The following is a 22,043-nucleotide window of genomic DNA, read 5'->3' on the forward strand; positions in this document are numbered from 1 at the left end:
TAATTAATTAATTACCCTGCGCCAGTAGCATTATTAACCTTTTTAAATAGTGAAGTCAGACTAATGTTTCAAATACTCTTCTGTTTTATTAATGAGTGTTCCTGTTGTCTTTTACTTCGTTGAGTTCCTGTTGGCAGGTTCTTGATAAATCAGACTCCATCTGAAGATTCCTTACACAGCGCTATAAGAAGGCCAAAAAAGGAACATTTTGCCTCATATTTTATGCAGTAGCTAATAAATTTAAGGACTTTATTATTTAGTTATAGGTACATGTTTTATGCTACATATTCATCAAGGGTAGTTTCAGTAGTAGATTAATCTTAATTTTTAACATTAAAGAGTTATAAATAATTCTGAGGTCATATTAGTCAGAGTTGCTTCTAACATTCAGCATGGTCCATAGGTCCTTAGGTGAGTTATGAGGTTCTTCTTAGTATCTGATTCTGAAACATAAAAAAGTAAAATATTAATTAGTTATTCAAATAACAAAAAGCGTTTTGTAATTACACTTAAAAGATGAAGATCGTACGTTGAGAACGTAGTGAAAATTGATGGATGAGTGTAAAGGGTTATTATGAATTACTTGCTGTTCAGTAGCGGCAAATAAGATTTCAGTCTTTAGTTCTTTAGTCTGACGAGTATGTTGTCTTATGAGCTCTGACATAAAAACAGAAAATTATTTACTGAAGAGAAAGTTAACGTAAAAGACGCTAGTGGATATTCTTTTTGAGACTGGAATATCCTGAACATTAAATATACAAGAACAGATGTATTTTAGGAAGCTTTATAAAAGTAGGCCGAGAAAACATTTTCAAACTATTGTCCAAGCACGTGCGGAGAAAATATTGGCTTCATTGAAAACGAACTGACCTATTCACGCAAACGTCGTTCAGCAAATACTGTTTTATACTAAAATCCAGTTTTACCAGGAATCATGAGACATTAACAATGCCATCTCCAGTAGTAACAGGATATTTTGTTACTGTGTGTACACTCCAAGTCGATTTGATGCAACACAGACACACACACACACACACACACACACACACACACACACACACACACACACACACACAGGCAGAGACACATAAACAGATAAGGAAATAGGTTGTGTTAAAATAGTTATCATGGCTGCATTTTAAACATTTGTACCTAGTCACGAGCTGATTTGAATACGTTCACATTTTATTGTATGTAGACAATCACTTTTTTCTCTGTTACTGTTTTTATGGATGTTACATTTAAAAATAAAGTAATTAAACGTAGGCAGATATTAACTGCATAATGCCTGGCTCTGTTAAATGCAACATATTTATGAAAGTTCTTGTTGTTATCGTGGTTCTGAGGAAACAGGGGTGGCAAATCCGCAAAATCTTAAACACAGAAGTATGATGAGATATGAGTCCTAATGCGAAAAGTTTCCTTGAAATTATTGACGTTAAGGAAAAACTGAATCATTGAAAATAAACGTAGATTAATGGCACAGACAAAATTTATCTTAAATTCTATGATTTATGTGCAACTGAAAAAGTGCATTTTCTTTAGAGGTTTAATGTGTGTGAAATCTTATGGGACTTAACTGCTAAGGTCATCAGTCCCTAAGCTTACACACTACTTAACCTAAATTATCCTTAAGGACGAACACACACACCCATGCCCGAGGGAGGACTCGAACCTCCGCCGGGACGAGCAGCACAGTCCATGACTGCACCGCCCTAGACCGCTCGGCTACTCCCGCGCTGTGCATTTTCTATAGTCTATTTGAAGCAGATTACTCTAATAGTAAACTTCCCAGAGATAGGTATGGAGCTCAAATTATATCTGTTTGCATACAAAGCAAAAGTTACCGCCTTGTTTCAAGAATTATACGCGGTCGAGTGACATCAATGTGTCTACCGCGTATGTTCGAAGTCAAGGTGCGATAACCACTCACTGACGGCAAGTGGCAACACTAGCAAAGTGGTTCAAATGGCTCTGAGCACTATGGGACTTAACATCTGAGGTCATCAGTCCCCTAGAACTTAGAACTACTTAAACCTAACTAACCTAAAGACATCACACACATCCAAGCCCGAGGCAGGATTCGAACCTGTGACCGTAGCGGTCGCGCGGTTCCAGACTGAAGGGGCTAGAACGACATGGCCACACCGGCCGGCGGCAGCACTAGCAGTGGAGGGTATATGAAGCTGGTCGGAGGAACGCGGGAAAAAATGCAATCGTCGTATTAACGCAGAAGTAGAGCGATTTATCTTACGTCCAGAAGGGCATGATGACTGGGTTGCGGGCCAAGGGTGAAAGCATTTCCGAAACAGCTAAGTTTGTAAACTGTTAGCGTGTCTCCATTGTTATAGTATACCGAGACGGCAAAATGGCGCTATCCAAAACCGGCGCCGAGACAATTACGGTGCACCACGGGGCCGAAGATGGCAGGGATGAACGAAGCCTGCAGAGATGTGTACGAGTGAATAGACGCGCAAACGTTGAGGAACTCACCGGCCATATGAACCATGGGGTTACCAACAGTGCCTCCTCAATGGCAGTTCAGCGAACGCTGCTGCGTATGGGCCTCCACAGAAGGTGCCTGCTTCATGCACCCTACTGTGCAAAGGCGACGATTACTGGAATTTGCACTCCAGTATCGCAACTGGACGTCCACTGAGTGGCGACGGTAGCCTCTCCACAAGAATCACGTTTTATGCAAAATGGCTCTGAGCACTATGCGACTTAACTTCTGGGGTCATTAGTCGCCTAGAACTTAGAACTAATTAAACCTAACTAACCTAAGAACATCACACACAGCCGTGTCCGAGGCAGGATTCGAACATGCGACCGTAGCGGTCGCTCGGTTCCAGGCTGTAGCGCCTAGAACCGCACGGCCACTCCGGCCGGCACGTTTTATGCACCATCGGCCAGATGGCCGTTGGCATGTACGGATTGAAACGTCTGAAAGCAAACACCCTGCATGCTTTATGGTCTGGGGAATGTTTTCGTGGCATTCCCTGTGCGATTTCGTAATTCTGAAGAGCACAATAGATCAACACAAGTATGGCAGCTATCCTTGGGCACCATGTCCACCCCTACAAGCAGTTTGTTGATCCTCGGCATGATGGCATCTACCAGCAGTTCAATGCAATGTGTCACACAGCTCGCAGTGAACGTGCGTAGTTCGAAGAGCACCAGAATGAGTTTACCGTGCTTCCCCGCTCACGCAACTCCCCGGATTAAAACCCAATCGAGAGCCTGTGGGACAAACTCGATTGGGCCGTTCCCGCCATAGATCCTCAACCGAGTACCCTACCGCGGCCCGCCCGGTTAGCCCAGCGGCCGGCCGGAGTGGCCGTGCGGTTCTAGGCGCTACAGTCTGGAACCGAGCGACCGCTGCGGTCGCAGGTTCGAATTCTGCCTCGGGCATGGATGTGTGTGATGTCCTTAGGTTAGTTAGGTTTAATTAGTTCTAAGTTCTAGGCGACTGATGACCTCAGAAGCTAAGTCACATAGTGCTCAGAGCCATTACAACCATTAGCCGACCGGTCTAACGCACGGCTTTCTGGAGCGGGAAGGAGCGCCTGTTCCCCGGCACAAATCCGCCCGGCAGGCTTGTGTCGAGGTCTGGTGAGCCGGCCAGTCTGTGGATGGTTTTTAGGCGGTTTTCCATCTGCCTCGGCGAATGCGTGCTGGTTCCCCTCATTCCGCCTCAGCTACACTATGTCGGCGATTGCTGCGCAAACAAGTTCTCCACGTACGCGTACACCACCATTACTCTACCACGCAAACATAGGGGCTACACTCGTCTGATGTGAGACGTTCCCGGGGGGAGGGGGGTCCACCGGGGGCCGAACCCCACAATAACCCTGGGTTTGGTGTGGGGCGGCAGAGGGATGAAGTGAACTGCGGTAGGCGTCATGGTGTTGTGGACCATTGTGGCTGTGGCGGGGATGGAGCCTCTCTGTCATTTCTAGGTCCCGGGTTAACATAGAACATACGACCCTACCACGACTAGCCATGGCAATGAAGTCGGCATGGCTCCAGGCCCTAGCACTGGAGTCGCCATGGCTCCACATCCCTGTCGGTACCTTCCAGAGCATCACTGACTCTCTTCCTACACTTGTCGTGCATTTGGCATTGGGACTCATATCTCATCATACTTCTGTCTTTATGATTTTGCGGATTTGGCACCCATGTTTGCTGAGGACCACGAAAACAACAATAACTTTCATAAATATGTTGCATTTAACAGAGCCAAGCATTATTCAGTTGATGTGTGCCTACGTTTAATTACTTTATTTTTAAATGTAACATCCATAAAAACAATAACAGAGAAAAAAGTGATTGTCTACATACAGAAAAATGTGAACGTATTCAAATTAGCTCGTGACTAGTTACAAATGTTTAAAATGTGGTTATTCAGGCTTAACAGGTGGTTGAACTAATGTGACTGGAAAGCGTATGTGTCCTCCGTAGTTATAGAATCTACAATGCTGGCCATTAAAACCACAGCAGTTTCAAAATCACCGCACCTGGAAGGCGGTATGTAAAAACACGTCAAATTGGCATGAAGTGTGCTACATTGTGTTGTATTGTATGGAACTGGGGACCTAGAAACGAAGGAGAGGCTTCGTCCGCACTGTAGCCCACAGTGGTGCACAACCCAACAGTCCACCCACACCGGGCGAGAGTTATTGTGCGGTTCGGCCCCCAGTGGACCCCCCCCCCCCCCCCTCCCCGAGAACGTATCACACCAGACGAGTGTAACTCCTATGTTTGCGTGGTAGAGTAATGAGGGTGTACACGTACACGGAGACAGTGTTTGCGCAGCAATCGCCGACATAGTGTAACTGAGGCGGAATAAGTGGAACCAGCCCGCATTCGCCGAGGCAGCTGGAAAACCGCCTAAAAACCATCCACAGAGTGGCTGGCACATCGGACCTCGACACTAATCCGCCGGGCGGATTCGTGCCGGGGATTGGCGCACCTTCCTGCCCGGAAAGCAGTGCGTCAGACAGAACGGCTAAGCGGGCGGGCAGTGTGCTACATAGTTGAATATGCAAATGTTTAGCATTTTAGCAGAACGACACAAACCAGCCACAAGAAATTCCACCTACAACCTGTATATAAGGAAATAATAAGCAGCGAATTTCTCATTCAAAAATCATATTTGAATAATGGTTAGCTGTGAGGAGATCGTCTTAGCCCCTTGTGCAGGTGGTTATAATTAAAGTGCAGCTGCCTACGGAGTTTCAGTGTGGCTAGTAATTATCGTTGGGTAGTGAAACTTGGTAGATGTGCTATTGCGGTAATGCGGAACCCACTTAGGCTGAAAAAAATTAGTTTCAATTCTGATCACCAGGTGCACATCTTGCGCTGTACGCTGTTTGTATGACGGTATGATGTTTATGCTGTCATTTGATAAACCATAACGTGAGTGGACAATATGGCTACGGTAAGAGAAACCGTGCGCTCTTCGTGAAAATGTTTTATGGTTCAAATGACTCTGAGCACTATGGGACTTAACTGCTGAGGTCATCAGTCCCCTAAAACTTAAAACTACTTAAACCTAACTAACCTAAGGACATCACACACATCCATGCCCGAGGCAGGATTCGAACCTGCGACCGCAGCGGTCGCGCGGTTGCAGACTGTAGCGCCTAGAACTTTTCGGCCACTCTGGCCGGCGAAAATGTTTTATGTGAATGGTAGTGATGAGAGGCCCAGTGTCTTTAATTGGTTTAAAGAAGATGATGGAGTCATGCTGCGGCTCGCGTTGGTGCTGTTTGTCGTTTTCCGCCCTCTGTTGGAGGCCTAGACCGTATCGTTTAGTTGGCACGGTTGCGGTTGTTGGTTTCTTCTGGTGTTGACTGGCGCCACTCGGATTCGCAAGCGTTGCCTGTCAGATAGTGGCAGCAACGGCGGTTATCGATATGTAGTAACTGTTGCCCTATCTTTGCGGTGACGTCGTTGTTTTTCTGGGTCGTGTGAGCGAACCATTTCGGTTGGGGACTCAGGAGGAGCCAGGTCCGCGCAGTGCCAGAACACGCTAGAACCGCTGGCAGCACGCATGGACCACCGGATGGAAGGGCTGTGGTCACGAGGGTGCACGACCTCGTCGTAAAGCGGATCCAGCAAGCTTTAAGATGAGTGCATTTCAGTCCGAGTAGAGAAACCTCCACCATTGTGATATCTCGCGATTCTCCAATGACTTGGGCCGTGTTGCTGCTTGTAGTGCCTCCGAGGCGAAGAGCAGGGAGTCCTTGGGGAAGGCGGATCTGATTAGCTTTCCTCGACTTCTTATTACTATTTACTGCGTTCACCTTGTTAACAATTTGTTAAGTTCAAGCAGCGGTAATTTTTCTTGTCTGGTGGCCGCTAACGCCCCAGTTACCTGCCCTGGGGGTTAGTGTATGTAACGGCAATGTACGTTTCCTCGCCTTGCCGCTGCTGTTCGGTAAGGTGCGTGCTTTCGACAGCTTTTTTGATTGTAGACCGGTTGGTGATTCTTCTACTCTGGTGGTAGTGATTCCTTTCTTGTTCCGGGCACTCTAAACACAGTATTCTGGGGATGTAGTGCAGACCGCCTGTTCTGGTTTTGGCGTATTGTTCCATCGTTGCGTTTGGTTTATCGAACGTCACGCAGCTTCAGCACGATCATTAGTTATTCGTTAGACTGCCACTAGTCTGAGTTACCATCTTGTGAAGTGAATGCAACTCTTGGCTGCCTATCTCATCGCTCGCGATAGTGTTTGTTGCCGGACCTTCTCAGAGGTCGATTCCTGGAGCACCGTCTGGATCAGTTGCATGTTTTTTAACCAACTTTTGCTATTGTATTTGCTGTTTTACAGCAGGCTTCAAATTTTTTATATTATTGCCGTTCCTGACGTGTAAAGCATTCAGCCGTGATTGTGGTCGCTTGACCTAAAATTCTAATTTCGTATTTGTATTTTACGCAGTAAGCCTTTAAAACCTTATTTGCTGAGATTCCTGGCGTCTGGTGCCTTCTGCTGTGTTTGTGGCGACTTGCCTTCAATATTTCAATACCTGTAATTTGTAAGTTGCAGCGAGTCTTAAACAGTTCTTAATTTCTTGCCGTTCCTGGCGTGTAAGGCCTTCTGCCCAGATCACAGTGGCTCGCTTTTGAAACATTATCTGTTGTATCTGTATTTAATGGTGTTTTGCTAAATTGTAACTCACTGAAAACACTATTATTTACACTGTTGTTTATTCATTCATTAATAAAGTGTGGGATTTTTTTATTTATTGTTGAGTCTGGAATTACTGGTTTAAAATAAATTGTGTGTAGTTGTAAAAGGCAACCAATAGTAATTGATTACGGCCCCGTCCACAATTGTAACCGAATCCTGCCTTCCCTTGACTATCAGGTCTCGAATATAATGAAATCTGAGAACGCGGGTGAGTTTGGTGTGGCAACACGTGCCTTGGGCAGTGCTGGCGCTCGTGCAGTGTCACGAGAATTGTCCATCCACTGGTCAACAGCATGGAAAGTTTTGCAGTCTATGTTACTCTGGTACCCATACCAGATACAGACGGTGCAGCAACTGAAAACTCACGACTGACAGCAAAATTCTGAATTTACTTTTCCGTTTCTGGCACGGATCGAAGTTGATGACTTGTGGCCGTGCAATACTCTTTGGAGTCACGTGGCACATTTTACACTACAGGGTGCAGTGAATACTCACAAGGGAACCTCCCCATCGCACCCCCCTCAGATTTAGTTATAAGTTGGCACAGTGGATAGGCCTTGAAAAACTGAACACAGATCAATCGAGAAAACAGGAAGAAGTTGTGTGGAACTATGAAAAAAATAAGCAAAATATACAAACTGAGTAGTCTATGTGAAGATAGGCAACATCAAGGATGACCTGAGCTCAGTGGCGCCGTGGTCCCGTGGTTAGCGTGAGCAGGTGCGGAACGACAGGTCCTAAGTTCAAATCTTCCGTAGAGCGTAAAATTTTATTTTTATTATTTTCAGACAATTATCAAAGTTCAGGTACTCACACATAATCAACTTCGCTCTCCAAAATTCCAGGACATGTTCAGATTTGCTTGGACATATGCAGTATTTGACGGTCTACACACGGAAAAATTTGAAAACGTTAAAAACATATGTTTTGACAGAGCACAGGGAGAAGTGTGCGACTGTGAAACTGTTGGATTCATTTGTTGCAGTTTATGTGACAAACTCTTATGTTTTCATCACTTTTTTGGGAGTAATTCTCACATCCACAAGAAAACGTAAATCGGGCAATGTAGAAGAATCTTTTTAGCCATTCGCCAAGTGTACAAGTTAGGTGGGTCGACAACATATTCCTGTCATATGACGCACATGCCCTCACCAGTGTCGTACAGAATATATCAGACGTGTTTTCCTGTGGAGGAATCGGTTGACCTATTACCTTGCGATCAAATGTTTTCGGTTGCCATTGGAGAGGCACGTCCTTTCGTCTACTAATCGCACGGTTTTGCGGTGCGGTCGCAAAACACAGACACTAAACATATTACAGTGAACAGAGACGTCAATGAACGAATGGACAGATTATAACTTTTTGAAAATAAAGAAAAACGTTTCACTTGAGGGGAGACTTGTACCAAGGACCTCTCGTTCTGCAGCTGGGCACGCTAACCACGGGACCACGGCGCTCCTGAGTTTAGATTATCCTTGATGTTGCCTATCTTCGCATGGACTACTCAGTTTGTATATTTTGCTTATTTTTTTATAGTTCCACACAACTTCTTCCTGTTTTCTCGATTGATCTGTGTTCAGTTTTTCAAGGCCTATCCACTGTGCCAACTTATAACTAAATCTGAGGGGGGTGCGAAGGGGAGGTTCCCTTGTCAGAACAGCCGGTTTTAGGGTACTGTTAGACCACGTGTTGTGCACGAAGGGCTATTGCACACGCCGTATGCGACTGTGTGGTGTGGATTGACAAGCGTATTTATTCTCGGTGCGTTCTTCTTTGAAGGGGATACATCCGGAGGGCCTGTCAGGTCTACGGTGACACCTGAACGTTGTCGAGACGACCTTGTACATGTCATTCCTGCTATGGAGAGCGCACTTGTGCGGAAAGCACTCTTTTCATGTAAGATGCGACAACATGTCATGTCGCTCACCCAGTGAAAAATCAGCTTAATGCAACCTTCCTTGAACGCTTTATCTCCAGAGGATTTCCAGATGCACAGCCTGCAAGATCATCTGATTTGAATGAATGTCACTTTTGGTTCTAGACGTATCTGAGTGAATGCGTTTGTCAGGGACACGTTCGGTCTCTACCCGATCTAAAGGCTGGTATACAAGGACAATGACGCTTCTCCTTATGGGGCAGCCCCAACTATGTAAATCCATTTTGTAAAGATGAAGAAACCTCACAACTGTTGCTTGATCCACGATCTTTCATTATGTGCACGACTGGTTTCGGAACATTTAAAGTCCCATCATCTGGTGGAAACTGTAAAAATGAAAATATTGTGTTATACGAGAATAGGAGGAGATCCTCAAGTCTTAAATATCAGATAAGGAGCTACGCAGCTAAGGTTTCTAACTTAAAAGAAAGAACAGGACGTTACTTACAAATAAAATCACTTAACGATGTGATGTCATCCTATCCTCAACCCAGTGTTATCTTGGAACCAAAGGTTCCACGTCAAAAGGATAAAAGGGACCTAAGAAATCCGAGAAAATGCACATTACGACCGGACACCAAAAGTCATCAGAATCTCGAAACATATACAATGCAGTAAAAGAAGGGGTAGATGGAGAAATCACATATTGTGTAGAATTACTTAGACAAATTCCGTAAAAACCGTTTCCCCGTGCTGTGCAACTGGGAACACAAACAGGAAAACTGTGTAATAGTAAATACTAGCCACGAGTTCGGAGGCCACACGTTACCCCAGGCTTGAAACATTCAACACTGGGGTGAGGATGACCTCAAAAGATTAAGCGATTTTATTTGTAAGTAAGTCCTCTTTTCCTCTTTAAGTTGTTTTAATTTAGAAATTTGAGGTACTTAGTTTCTTATCTGATATTTCAGATTTGAGGATCACTATAATTTCACTAGTACAGTTTACAATGGATAATGTAACTTTAAGTGTTCCAAAACAGATCGTATACAACATTAAAGGTTGTGAAGCAATCAACTGTTGTGCGGTTTCTTCATTTTACAAAATACAGGATCACACTGCTCACATCCCAGCGGAACTGCTGCAAGCAGCTGTTGATCACGTCACTTTATGGATGCAGCACCTAATTGACGTCTCCAGTACTCATACTGAACAAACTGCGTAAGCGGTAGTTAATAATAAAATTAAAATTATATGTTTCTCACTTGCTTCAGCTTCCCTGTTCACGTTCCGTTCCTAATCCATTACCATAGAAACCTTTCTATACGTCTTTCTTGCGTTCACAGCGCCAAATTTGCATCTGGTGGCCAAAATTGGAACTAATTTTTTTCCAGCATAAATTGGTTCAGCATGGGCACATCTACAGTGTTTCGCTGCTACACAATAATTACAGCCAACAGTGGACCTCTGTGAGTAGCTGCACTTTAATTGTAACCACTCAGTATAAGGAGAAACATGTGTCAGCGAACATCAGGATACGAGACTAGCATGACCATGGCCTATCGGGACTGTGATTTATCGGACATGATGTTGCTGCTAGCTTTGGACGGCCACCCATACTGTTAAGCGAACATGCGAGCGATGGTTTTAGTAGGGTCATACATAATGCCACGTGGGATCTCATCGGCTCCATGTGATTAGTGCTCTGCAGAAGGTGCATACCTTTAATCAAGAAACCTGCTTGTTTGCAGCAAGACAAATATCCACATGTACACTCAACCTCTTAAAATAAGGATAATGCTTGTACATGGTGAAATAACGCTTTGGTCGGCGGTTTTCGGGTTTAAATCACCTCGGGGTATGACCATGAGAGGCATTTGACCTGCGGTCGTGACACGGTGGCGATGGCAGTAGTCCGCATACGCAGAGGTGCGTTGGTGCGTGTCAGAGTACGGTGCAGCGAGTAAGTGTGCATGCGTTTTCAGACGTGCTAATGGTGACTGTGTATTGAAAATTGCTCAAAGAACACATATTGATGACGTTATGAAGGGTAGAATACTAGGGCGACTGGAGGCTGGTCGAGAACAGCAGGTCGTAGGCACGGGCCCTCCGTGTGCCACAAAGTGTGATCTCAAGATTATGGCAACGATTCCAGCAGGCAGGAAACGTATCCAGGCGCTACAGCACGGGACGTCCACAGTGTACACCACCACACGAAGACCGATATCTCACCATCAGTGCCCGCAGACGGCCACGGATTACTGCAGGTAGCCTTGCTCGAGACCTTATCGCAGCCACTGCAACAGTTGTGTCCAGACACACAGTCTACAGACGATTGAACAGACATAGTTTATTCACCCTGAGACCTGCAAGGTGCATTCCACTGACCCCTGGCCACAGGAGAGCCCGTAAAGCCTGGTGTCAAGAACACAGTACATGGTCATTGGAACAGTGGTCCCAGGTTATGTTCACGGGCGTGTCCAGGTACAGTCTGAACATTGATTCTCGCCAGGTTTTCATTTGGCGTGAACCAGGAACCAGATACCAACCCTTAATGTCCTTGAAAGGTACCTGTATGGAGGTCATGGTTTGATGGTGTGGGGTGGGATTATGATTGGTGCACGTACATCCCTGCATGTCTTTGACAGAGGAACTGTAACAAGTCAGGTGTATCGGGGTGTCATTTTGCTCCAGTATGTCCGCCTTTTCAGGAGTTCATTGGGCCCACCATCCTCCTGATGGATGATAACGCATGGCTCCACCGAGCTGCCATCATGGAGGAGTACCTTGACACAGAAGATGTCAGCGAATGGAGTGGCCTGCTTGTTCTCCAGACCTAAACCCCATCGAGCACGTCTGGGATGCTCTCGGTCGATGTATCGCTGCACGTCTTCAAACCCCTAAGACACGTCAGGAGCTCCGACAGGCACTGGTGCAAGAATGGGAGGCTATATCACAGCAGCTGCTGCTCGACCACCTGATCCAGAGTATGCCAACCCCTTGTGCGGCCTGTGTGCGTGTGCATGGTGATCATATCCCACGTTGTGCAGGAAACAGTGGCGTTTTGTGGCACATGTGTTTCGGGACGGTTTCCTCAACTTATCACCAATACCGTGGACTGATAGATCTCTGTCATGTGTGTTCCCTATGTGTCTATGCTATTAGCGCCAGTTTTGTGTAGTACTAAATTGTGTGGCACCACATTCTGCAATTATCCTTAATTTATGAGCATGAGTGAATAATAAATAGTTCTCGGTTTTCCAGCCAAGCAATCGTTGGCCATTGCCAAGTGGTATGGCTGCCAGTGGACTGCTGTTACGCCCTTTATATACACTAGCTGCTCGCTGTGACGTCCTGGAGCTCGCAGCATCACCATGTATGAGCATATATTGACTCGGCATTCGATCCGGCCACTTGACCTGCGCGATTGCTGGCTTCCACACCATGCTGGGCTGCAGGCTGTACAGCTGACCTCTCGTTTACATCCCATAAATGTTCGATGGGATTCATGTCGGGAGATCTGGGTGGCCAAATCATTCGCTCGAATTGTCCAGAATGTTCTTCAAAGCAATCGCAAACAATTGTGGCTCAGCAACATGGGGCATTGTCATCCACAATAATTCCATTATTGTTTGGGAACATGAAGTCGATGAATGGCTGCAGATGGTCTCCAAGCAGCCGAACACGACCATTTCCAGTTAACGATCGGTTGATTCCATGTGAACACACAACCGCCGCCACATCACACAGTGCCTTGTTGACAACCTGGCTCCACTGCTTCGTGTGGCCTGCCCTACCTTCAGCTCTTACCAACTGAAATCGGCACTCACCGGAACAGGACACGTTTTTCCAGTCGTCTAGGGCCCAACCGATATGATCCAGACCCTAGGGGAGGCGCTGTACGCGATGTCGTGCTATTAGCAAAAGCAATTATGTTGGTCGTCTGCTGCCACTGCCCATTAACGCCAAAAACGCCTCGCTCAACGACTCACCGTGCTTTTGCTCACTGCCAGGTCTCTGTAGACATTCTGCAAACGCCTGTGAATATCTGCGATGCTCAGTGACAGCACTTTGCTTGGAAAGCACCTCAGTGTAACAGACACCATTTTGAGGGCTATGCTTAGCGCCATCACCTATCAGAACATCATGAAACTGTAGGGAATGCTCCACGATGTCCCACAAGTTCCGCGTTTTTGAGCCGAAACCGGCCGAGAAACATCTCCTACTAAATCATTGCACCGATTACATCCAAACCTGGGTATACATACCCCTTACTGTCAGGCAACAGTCGATGTGGAGGTAAGAACCACATACATATTATAGTTCAGGAGATAAGACGTGACAAACAATGACATGTGTGAAAAACTGCCACGTTATGCACGACGTTTAAATCTATTACTTCTGTGTTTCTAATTCTATTCGCAATCAATCTCGCAGACAGTATCCACATATGCCGCTAAATGCACCTGCAAAATTTCATCACGATACCACACATATCTCAGGAGATATGATGTCATAAATCTTCAGATGCATGAAAAAAATACCGCATCATATATGAATATATTTATTCTTTACTACACCATTGGCCTTGCCACAGTGGTAAGACCGGTTCCCGTCAGATCACCGAAGTTAATCACTGTTGGGCTCGGCTAGCACTCGCATGGGTCACCGTCAGGGTCTGCCGAGTGCTGTTGGCAAGCGGGGTGCATTCAACCCTTGTGGGGCCAACTGAGGAGCCGCTTGATTGAGAAGTAGCGACGATGGTCTCGGAAACTGACATAGAGCCGGGAGAGCGGTGTGCTGACCACATGCCCCTCCATATCTGCATTCGGTGATGCCTAAGGGCTGAGGATGCCATATTCCTCGACTTTCGAAAGGTGTTCGACTCAGTTCCGCACTGGTGCTTGCTCCAAAAATTGCGCGCTTACGGTCTATCTCATGACATATGCAGTTGGATAGTAAGTTTTCTAACAGACAGAGAGCAGTATGTCGTCCTGAATGGGGAGACTTCAACAGAAACAAGCGTAACATCAGGTGTGCCCCAGTGCAGCGTTATAGGTCCGCTGCTTTTCACGATTTACATAAACGATCTGGTTGATGGTATTGACAGCGGCATTAGACTGTTTGCCGATGATGCTGTAGTCTACAGGAAAGTACACTCCTGGAAATGGAAAAAAGAACACATTGACACCGGTGTGTCAGACCCACCATACTTGCTCCGGACACTGCGAGAGGGCTGTACAAGCAATGATCACACGCACCGCACAGCGGACACACCAGGAACCGCGGTGTTGGCCGTCGAATGGCGCTAGCTGCGCAGCATTTGTGCACCGCCGCCGTCAGTGTCAGCCAGTTTGCCGTGGCATACGGAGCTCCATCGCAGTCTTTAACACTGGTAGCATGCCGCGACAGCGTGGACGTGAACCGTATGTGCAGTTGACGGACTTTGAGCGAGGGCGTACAGTGGGCATGCGGGAGGCCGGGTGGACGTACCGCCGAATTGCTCAACACGTGGGGCGTGAGGTCTCCACAGTACATCGATGTTGTCGCCAGTGGTCGGCGGAAGGTGCACGTGCCCGTCGACCTGGGACCGGACCGCAGCGACGCACGGATGCACGCCAAGACCGTAGGATCCTACGCAGTGCCGTAGGGGACCGCACCGCCACTTCCCAGCAAATTAGGGACACTGTTGCTCCTGGGGTATCGGCGAGGACCATTCGCAACCGTCTCCATGAAGCTGGGCTATGGTCCCGCACACCGTTAGGCCGTCTTCCGCTCACGCCCCAACATCGTGCAGCCCGCCTCCAGTGGTGTCGCGACAGGCGTGAATGGAGGGACGAATGAAGACGTGTCGTCTTCAGCGATGAGAGTCGCTTCTGCCTTGGTGCCAATGATGGTCGTATGCGTGTTTGGCGCCGTGCAGGTGAGCGCCACAATCAGGACTGCATACGACCGAGGCACACAGGGCCAACACCCGGCATCATGGTGTGGGGAGCGATCTCCTACACTGGCCGTACGCCACTGGTGATCGTCGAGAGGACACTTAATAGTGCACGGTACATCCAAACCGTCATCGAACCCATCGTTCTACCATTCCTAGACCGGCAAGGGAACTTGCTGTTCCAACAGGACAATGCACGTCCACATGTATCCCGTGCCACCCAACGTGCTCTAGAAGGTGTAAGTCAACTACCCTGGCCAGCAAGATCTCCGGATCTGTCCCCCATTGAGCATGTTTGGGACTGGATGAAGCGTCGTCTCACGCGGTCTGCACGTCCAGCACGAACGCTGGTCCAACTGAGGCGCCAGGTGGAAATGGCATAGCAAGCCGTTCCACAGGACTACATCCAGCATCTCTACGATCGTCTCCATGGGAGAATAGCAGCCTGCATTGCTGCGAAAGGTGGATATACACTGTACTAGTGCCGACATTGTGCATGCTCTGTTGCCTGTGTCTATGTGCCTGTGGTTCTGTCAGTGTGATCATGTGATGTATCTGACCCCAGGAATGTGTCAATAAAGTTTCCCCTTCCTGGGACAATGAATTCACGGTGTTCTTATTTCAATTTCCAGGAGTGTAGTATCACACGAAAGTTGTGAACAAATCAATGAGGATTTGCAGAAAATAAATGGGTGGTGTAATGACTGGCAGTTATCTCTCAATATTAGTAAGTGTAATCTACTGCTTATAACAAAGCGAAAATCGCCATTAATGTAGGAGTACACAATAAATGCCCAGTCTTTGGAAACGGTAACATCCGCCAAGTATCTGGGTATGAGTATTTGAAATGATCTCCAATGGAACGATCAGATTACACAAGTAACGGGTAAAGCGAACTCTAGATTGCGGTTTATTGGTAGTATCCTGAAGCGATGCAGTCCTTCAACAAAGGAAATAGCTAACAATACGTTAGTTCGTCCAGTCTTAGAGTATTGTTCGTCTGTATGGGACCCTTACCAGTTGGGTCTGATTCAAGAGGTTGAGAACGTCCAAAGAAGAGCGGCAAGATTGGTGACTGGTACATTTAGCCATCGCGAGAGCGTTACAAATCTCATAGAAAGTTTGAAGTGGGACACACTTGCAGATAGACGACGCGCTAAACGAAAGGGGCTGCTCACTAAATTCCGAAATCCGATCTTCCCCGAAGATGTAGAGCATATATTATTACCACCAACTTTCAAATCGCGCAATGATCACGATTCAAAGTTAAGGGAAATTAGAGCTCGTACTGAGGCGTTCAGACATTCGTTTATCCCTCGCGCGATCCGCGAGTGGAACAGAACGGGGGAAATATGACTTCGGTGCGAATAGTAGCCTCCGTCACACGCGGCTTGGCGGCTAGCGGAGTATATATGTAGATATGTAGATGTAGAAGACATTACTTCTGTCGAGTTAACGATGTCCCTGACATCTGGCATCGCTTTTGACAACTTTCAAACTGCAGAGCGGAAATGACTGTAGGTGAAAACAATCGAGTATGTAGGGGCGTTGCCATGGAGACGTTTGCAACATCACGTTGTAGACAAGCGATGCAGTTGTGGGCAGCATACAGGAACTGTCCTGGACACTGCACTTACACATCTGTACATTACGCATATTTCTTTGTACATATGCTTCACAATTTCAAAGGTTTTTTCACGAATAAACGGAAATGAAATTTTTTCGATATTGCACTACAAACAAAGTTTATTTTTAGTTTCCGTTTCTAATAGAAAATTAGCAAAATGATTACCCGGGCAATTCCTGGTTTGTCAGCTGGTACAAACTGCGAAAGCCCGCCATTGTGGCCGAGCGGTTCTAGGCGCTTCAGTCCGGAACCGCGCTGCGGCTACGGTCGCAGGTTCGAATCCTGCGCACAAATCCGTTTAGCTCTGTGCACTAGACTTTTAATTACACCTCTTTTCTGTTGTGGAGTCCTTTGAGTTCCACTCTTATTGTTTACTCTTGGTTTTTGTACATATTTTCCTATAGCCTGCCCTTATTTTCCTCAGAAATTCGAACATTTTGCACCATTTTACATTGTCGAACGCTTTTTGCAAGTCGACAGATCCTGTGAACGTGTCATCATTTTCGATCAGTCTTGCTTGCATTATCGACAGCAACGTTGTAACTGCCTCTCTGGTGCCTTTACTTTCCCTCGAGCCAAAGTGATCATCTAACACATCCTCAGTTTTCTTTTCCATTCTTCTGTATATTATTCTCGCCAGCAGTTTGGGTAAATGAGATGTTAAGATGGCTGTGCGATAATTCTCGCATTTGTCGGCTCTTGAAATCATCAGAACTGTGTGGATGTTGTTTAGCCGAAAGTCAGATGGTATATCTCCAGTCTGATACATTCTACACACCAACGTGAGTAGTCAAAGGGTACAGAACGAAAAAAATTCAAATCACGTTTCTGTTTCACGTGGAGTGTCGGAATTAATTGAACTATCTAAGCTGTATAGCCCTGGGCGCAGAACATTATGGAGTGTGGCTATAAACTCTTCATAACGCACGTGCCAATCGGCCGGTTTACAAGCCACGTTTAGTACCCAGCTGTGAGGTTCACCCGTTCGCTAGTCGCGTAATTCGAGCTTTTAAGACCCTGCCGATCGCGATACGCGCGTCTGACGGGTACGTTAATGTCGACGGCCCCACTTGGTGCTATTCGGGAGGACTAGGCTATCACACAAGCCTCAAGTTGCGCCCTATCAGCGCTCTTGCAGGCACTATAATCTGTACAAGGTAATCACTTACACAAAATGCACTTGAGAGACAATATTTTACGAAGAAAGCGTGTCACAACTATCTGCCCTGCATCCTATAAATCGCTATAAATTGCTTCACAAACAAACTTCTTTTGTACTCCGTATTGGAGTTTATTCTCATTGCATTCGTGGGCGGAATAGGAAAGAGTGATTACATGTAGGTCCCTGTGTGTACTGTTATTAGTAAAATACTATCTCCCCGGTCTGTATGGGAACTATAAGTAGGAAAATTTTTTGGAAGTTTATGGTGAGATCCTATGTGACCAAACTGCTGAGGTCATCGGTCCCAAAGCTTACACGCTACTTAATGTAGCTTAAGCTAACTTACGCTAAGGACAATACACACACACCCGTGCCCGAGGGAGGACTCGAACCTCGGGGGGGGGGGGGGGGGGGGGCGAAGCGCGAATAGGAATATTATAGGAAATACTGAACAAAAACGGTACATTTCATCCCGAAAATGGATTCTCGTGGTTTTCTAATTGGATTTTCGCAGTTTCAAAAATGTTTCAAATGGCTCTAAGCACTATGGGACTTAACATCTGAGGTCATCAGTCCCCTAAAACTTAGAACTACGTAAACCTAACTAACCTAAGGACATCACACACATCCATGCCCGAGGCAGGATTCGAACCTGCGACCGTAGCAGCCGCGTGGTTCCGGACTGAAGCACCTAGAACCGCTCGACCACAGCGGCCGGCTCCATTTTTTGTAACAGGCAACAAAAACACATCAATGATGGCGCTCTCAAAAATCACGTGACGCTAGAAGTAAGCTAACCGGGATCCCCTTGTTGTAAGATCTTCAGCTCTAATCCTACTGAAATGCTTGAGTTAAAGTGTACAGCGCTATTAATGACTAATCTTTTGTATGACTTCACGCTAGTTGTGCAAGATATCCTATATAGCGAGGTGGCAAAAGTCATGCTATATTTCCTAATATAGTGCAGGACCTCTTTCTGCACGGCGTAGTGCAGCAAATTGACGTGGTATCGACTCAACAAGTCGTTCGAAGTGCCCTGCAGAAATATTGAGTCATGCTGTCTCTATAGCTGGCCATAATTACGAAAGTGTAAAGGATTTTGTGTACGAACTGTCCTCTCGATTATGTCCCATAAATTTTGGATGAGATTCGTGTCGGCCGGTGACTAAGTCACTCGCTCGAACTGTCCAGAACGTTGTTCAAACGAACTTGCGAATTGTGGCATGGTGACGTGACATCGTTGTCTGGGAGCATGAAGTCTATGAATGGCTGCAAATGAAGTTGCAGCTGGTCCAGAGGACTCAGTCCATTGCATGCAGCCACTAGCAGCTTGCACAGTGCCTTGCTGACAATCTGCGTCCACGGCTTCGTAGGATCAGCGCCACGCTCGAACCCTACCATCAGGTTTTACCAACTGAAATCGGGACTTATCTGACCGTGCCACGGTTCCCAGCCGTCTACGGTAGAACCGATATCGTCACGAGGTCACGAGAGGCGCTGCAGGCGATGTAGTACTGTTACCAAAAGCACTCGCGTTGGTCGCCCGCTGCCATAGCCCACTAACGCCAAATTTCGCCGCATAGTCCCACTGGATACTCTCGTTGTACGTCCCACACTGATTTCTGTGGTCCTTTCGCACAGTGTAGCTTGTCTGTCAGCACTGACAACTCTGCGCAAACGCCGCTGCTTTTGTTCGTTAAGTCAAGGTCGTCGGCCGCTGCTTGCGTGTGGTGAGAGGTAACGTCTGAAATTTGGTATCGCTGTGGATCTCGGAATATCGAATTCTCTAACGTTTATCTCGGGTATACTACGCACACATATCCACCCACGCACCCCCCCCCCCTCCCACCCACCCACCCACCCATCCACCCACCCACACACACACCCACACACACACACACACACACACACACACACACATGCACACACACGGTATCTCGCCCCACGCCTCAGTTCCATCGCACCAATTGTAAGTACAAAAAAATACACGAAATCCAAAAAATGGTTCAAATGGCTCTGAGCAGTATGGGACTTAACATCTATGGTCATCAGTCCCCTAGAACTTAGAACAAACCTAACTAACCTAAGGACAGCACACAACACCCAGTCATCACGAGGTAGAGAAAATCCCCACGAAATACATTTCAGCTGCTGGACTGGATATGGCTACTGGCTTCGGGGATGTGCAAATGATCTTCCTTACTGAATAACATGTCAATAATAAAAAAAATAAACTTCGTTACATTTGCGATGGTCATACGAAGAAACAGTAACTGATCAACTTGCAGCGACGTTGTGCGTCTCAGTGTGTAACACAAGTTTAGGTCATTCGTAATTTTCAATTGTGAATTAATGATGTTTTATCTGCATTTTGTGCATACTTTGTTACGCATGATAAGACGACATATGGTTCTATAGTCCTCCATGGCAACTGACAATTAGTAGAAGAGCCATGTGTGAGCAGCGTAAATGCAGCGGCCATGTTTACGCAGCACTCACCGACGTCGACCCAGGGCTTTGAATCGTACCTCCAGGCACAGTACTGTTTTCTTTTGTACCGGTGAACCCACGAGTCTTTATAGTGTCGAACTCCCATGTATTAAATAGCTTGAAACATTCGATAACTCAGATGACTTAATACGGCAAATATTTGACGTTAAGGAAGTAAGCAAGAAAAAGTTTAGAATAAGTTTGAAATTATGCTTAAAGCTTCTTGGGAGTCGGTAACTGCTTTCATTATGAAATACTGGCTCAATAGGGTCTAGGTAATTTTCACACCATTTTAAGCTAAAGGTAGTTTTCCACGCATTTCAATGTTTATATGTGTGTGAAAAATTATGGGACTTAGCTGCTAAGGTCATCAGTCCCTAAACTTACACCCTACTTAACCTAAATGATCCTAAGGACAAACACACACACCCATGCCCGAGGGAGGACTCGAACCTCCGCCGGGACCAGCCGCACAGTCCATGACTGCAGCGCCTCAGACTGCTCGGCTTCAACGTTTATAATCATTATCTTCTGAACTGTGTGTCGTACCATGATATAATTTTGTAGGTACGTTCAGTGGTGTATGTAGATACTGTTCGTCTTGCGAACACAGTTACTACTAAAGAAGTAATCAGTTAAAACCTAATGCCTGGTGCTGAAGTTTGTGAACAGCGAAAAATGTAGTAAGGTATAACCTTTTTATCATTTTGTGTGTGTGTGTGCGGGGGGGGGGGGGGGGGGGAGTATCAGCGGGAAAAAATATCGTTAACGTTTGAAATCATGTGTAAAGTTTTTTGGAAGTCGCTAAGTGCTCTCGTTCTCAAATATTGGATAAATAAAGTCCAGGTATCCGTGCTGTCAGTTAAGCTGCATCAAGACAAACACACGGTTTCTAACTATTACACTAGTCTCATTGTGTTAAACTTTTAACAAAGGATTATACCTCTTAATGACTAGATTATGACATCATTTTAAATTTTTAAATTCGGTCCGATGTTTAATGTTCATTTTATTGTTTAATGTTTAATTTTTGTATAGCATTTCATTGTTTTGTGAGTGTAACAAGTGTATGCTCATTTCTGCGTACTTGTAGTAACGGAACACCTATGTAACGAAAGTAGATGTGCAGGTTGATTTCACGATAATTTCAGATCCTGCTTTATTCTGAGCCATTCAGATTACTTTCGTAACGGTTAATGTGGTGGAGTAATTTTCTTGTTGATTAGTAAACCACAGTGAAGCGCAAAATTAAGACTTTAGTAGAAAGTTCATCCTTGAAATAGTTTCCTGATGAAACAGTGAGCGAAGAAATTTACTTACTTTCAGAATGAATATTACAGTTACCTTGTTTCCAAAAAATCGTGTCCCATTTAAAGTGGCGACCTTGATATTACCTTACTACCACTCGTAACAACAGCTCAGTATGACCTATCAAAACGTTTCAAAAATCTGAATTTTTCTATACACTGATTGTGATATGTTTCAGAGACGAATAAACAACTGGATCCGATTGCCTAAACAAAATCACGGTCAAAATTCAGTAAAATAATGCAACGCGACTAGTGAGGTGGTGTTATGCCTCGCAGAACAAAACTAATTTAGCTGCAAGAAGCCAGGCTTCACGCAGCCACGCACAGTTTGACACATTCTAGATGTGCCAAAGACAGGGAGACTGGCACCTGAAACCGGCCGTTAAATAAATTTTGCAGTGCTACTGGTGCTTTGTACAACATTACTGAAACCGTAACTGG

At 45.9% G+C, this 22,043-nt stretch overlaps 1 protein-coding gene across 2 annotated transcripts in view; it reads right to left on the minus strand.

The window, feature by feature from the left end:
* Positions 1-235: 235 nt before the first annotated feature.
* Positions 236-22,043, minus strand: part of LOC126161414 (prohormone-2-like) — a 297,507-nt gene continuing 275,699 nt past the window's right edge. For both annotated transcript variants that reach the window (XM_049917204.1, XM_049917203.1), the window contains exon 9: positions 236-443. The gene's annotated coding sequence lies outside the window, so the exon portion shown is untranslated. The remainder of the gene's footprint in view (positions 444-22,043) is intronic.

The sequence above is a fragment of the Schistocerca cancellata genome, chromosome 2 (assembly GCF_023864275.1).
Source record: "Schistocerca cancellata isolate TAMUIC-IGC-003103 chromosome 2, iqSchCanc2.1, whole genome shotgun sequence".
Taxonomy (NCBI): Eukaryota; Metazoa; Arthropoda; class Insecta; order Orthoptera; family Acrididae; genus Schistocerca; species Schistocerca cancellata.